This window comes from Ailuropoda melanoleuca, chromosome 10, assembly GCF_002007445.2.
Source record: "Ailuropoda melanoleuca isolate Jingjing chromosome 10, ASM200744v2, whole genome shotgun sequence".
NCBI lineage: Eukaryota > Metazoa > Chordata > Mammalia > Carnivora > Ursidae > Ailuropoda > Ailuropoda melanoleuca.
The window spans coordinates 11,755,424-11,758,739 of NC_048227.1; the positions used below are offsets into that span (position 1 = coordinate 11,755,424).

General features: G+C 39.4%; 1 non-coding gene across 1 annotated transcript; it reads right to left on the reverse strand.

Annotated features, from left to right (window-relative positions):
- Positions 1–898: 898 nt before the first annotated feature.
- Positions 899–1,006, reverse strand: LOC117804285. Its single transcript, XR_004628625.1, has one exon. It is a non-coding gene; the product is annotated as a U6 spliceosomal RNA (small nuclear RNA).
- Positions 1,007–3,316: the final 2,310 nt, after the last annotated feature.

Sequence of the window (3,316 nt, forward strand, 5' to 3'; positions counted from 1 at the left end):
TCCCTCTATTGAACTAGCTGATGCGGGCTCTGTAGTCCTGGCTTGTCCCCAGTCGATAAACATATCATGATATTACATCACTTTCTCTCCACCGAACTCATTTCAGTCTTCAGAATCCTACTCAGGCAGGGATTATCCCAGTTGATATTAACAAAACTTTCCATTTAAAAGTTAAGGGGAAATGTAATTTTAAAAGATGCCAGAAATGAAGATAGAGGCTAAAATAAATAAATTGTAAGACATAAAGCAGAATGATAAATTAGTTCAAATGCTGGGTTTTTTTGATAAGACTACTAAAATAAACAAACTTCTGACAAATATAATTAAGGGAACATTTTTAATTAGAAATGAGGAAGGAGATAGGAAAAAATATAGACAATAGATTTTTTTCCTCCAAATCCAAAGAGAATACTGTTGACTAATAAGTGGAAATCTTCAATGAAATGAGTAATTTCTAGAAAAATATAGATTACTAAAAATAACTCAAGAAATATAAATTTAAACAGAATAACAACCAAGGAAGAAATTGAAGACATGATCTGATAACAACCTATTAAATGTAGTTGGTCCCAGTGTTTCCACAAGAATAATTTTCATACTTTTAAGAGACAGATAATTCCTATGTTGTATAACACAACCGGAGTGCAAAACGAGATAAGAGTACCTTCATGTCCATTAGGCAAGCATCATCTCCTTCCTAAAGCCCGATAAAGGTAAAACACACAAAAAGAAAATTATAGTCACCTATCACAGGTGAATATGAATAGGAAAAACTTAAATAAAATCCTCACCTCTAAAAAGCAACTGGTTTTACTGGACTGCTTCAGATCTTTAGAGGGAAGATAAGTTCTAGGGTTTTTTGGAAACAGCTTTACTGAGATATAATTCTTACACCATAAAAAATAGGGAACACCTTACAAATGTGTGTGTCATCCTAGCACAGAGGCCGTGGCTAATCTTCTCTGTATCGTTCCAATTTTAGCCTATGTGCTGCAAAAGCAAGCACAAGGGATAATAACTTTATAAATTAAGCTGGAAGAAATTACAAAGGGTGGACAGGTTGTACATTGTAGAAATAAATAACCATTTGGTAAAGCTAGAACTAAAATCAAAGGAAAAATATCATCTGGAGAAAACATTCACAGCAAATAGAAAACAGAGTTCTTTTCTCTGTTATGGAAAGAGCTTCTGTATACTGACACCAAAAACTTAAATCCCTAATATGTTAACTGGCAAAGAACTGAAGGAGACAATTCATGAAAACAGAGATGCTATTAGTAAACAAGCATGTGGGGAAATGTTCCGCTCTGCTTGCAATCAGAGAAATGCCCACTCAGATGATGTGGTAGCATCTTACACCCACCACCTTTGAGCAATTTTAGAAATTATTCCGTATTACAACACTGTGGCAAAACCAGTCCCCGCACACACTGTTGGTAAGCCACGTGAACTGGCGTCATCTCTCCGGGATCGATACCGGGGACCATCTTAAAATTCCATAACGTATCCCTTTCTCCTAAGGGATTTATGAAGAATAAAAAAAAAGGTACATGAGGTATCCATGGCAATGTCACCCTAATAACAAAATTAATGAACTAATTCATTAAAGAGGATCTAAATCTAACAACAGGATTATTAAGGAAGGGTTGTAAACTATTGTTCGTAATTATAATAAAAATTACAGTTTGTCAACCACCCTCAGATATATTACTTCTTTTAGTCCTGAGCGATCTCAGGAAGTAGGTAGGAATTACTAAGAATCAGAAAAAGTGAGTGACTTGCCCAAAATCGCACTATCAGTGGCTTTTGAACAACCACTACCAAATCCCATGTTGTTGCGATGTGAGAAGGTGGTGATGAGTCTCTGCTCTGAGCCTCGGTTTCCTCATCCATGAAAAAGGGTAATACAAGTACGTGAAGGGTGACTACGAACGTTAAATGAAGCTCTTAAATGGCCGTAAAGCTCTCAGCACACACCCAGGACTCAACTATTAAGAATAATGATAATGTAGGGGGTTCCTGGGTGGCTCAGTCAGTTAAGCAACTGACTCTTGATCTCAAGATCATGAGTTCAAGCCCTACACTGGGCATGGAGCCTCCTTAAAAAAAAGAAAAGAGGAAGAATTATAATATAAAACTGTTCCAATCCAGTACTTTTACAGCAATGTAAACATCGCAGTCGGACAAGGCCGAAACACAGTAAGGAATAATGAAAATCAGAGCAGCAGATAAAGCACTTCTCTTTTTGAATTATTTTGTTTTTAGTACAATAGGTAGAAATCTGGAGGGAAACAAAATTAGAAGATGCAAAAATCTCCTAAAATGAATTGGCATTTTGAAGGGGGCCTAGCATTAAATCTGGGATTACTGCACCTACAACATTTGAAATACTAAACTCACCCCATGCACCCCCTGGAGACACCATGCGCCATGTGGGGACCACGAGCGGACCATGAGCAGATGGCGCTGTTTCATTTGCCCAAAGGACCAAGGAGGCATGCATTGGCCTCAGTAATATACTAATGCTAGTGATTGACTTCCTTAAAGATAAACTTGGTTTTTTCTTAAAACTGAGGTACAGAAGCATCTCAAGAAAATCTCCGGGTAGTTGGGAATGGATCCAAGTCCATTCCAGGGATGCTGCTGGGCGGTAAGGAAGGTCATCTGCAGGACCAAGGAGAATGCAGTTACTTCTCCCTTTGGTCATGTGGCCTGAACCTACCCTCAAGCAGCAGGATAGACTTAGCCAGTGCTAGCCTCCAGTTGTAAATCTACGAATGGGAATAATTCGAACTACTGGAGAGACAGATGTCTGAGCAATGAAGGAAAGAGCTAGAGGCATTCCTTGGCTTTTTCTCCCAAAAGTCAGCAAGGCCTGAAAATCTCCACCCACTACAAAGACATACATGGAAAGTTACTCGGCTGTCAGTTCCCACACTGTCACAGGCTGGGGAAGGACAAATGGGATTAGGTGTAGCTGAGGGTTAGACATGGAACCCGTCCAGCCTGTGGTCTTGAGCTTGAATCGCGAACAACTGTCTACATGAGTCAGAACTTATGTGGCTAGTATATGAGCTCCAAAAAAAGAAGTGACAAGTTCAGCAAAGGATATAAATTAAGAAGAGAAATGTCAGGGGATGACCCAGAACCTGGCATGGCCAGAGGCTGAATCACACTGAGCTCAAACGTCTAAGTCCAAGTACCTACTCCACTTGGGATGTCAAGAGGCATCTCAAATTTAATATGTCAACACCAAGCTCCCCGTTTTTGCCCTCACCTGCTCTGCCAATAGCCTTCCCGTCTCGGGTAAGAGACA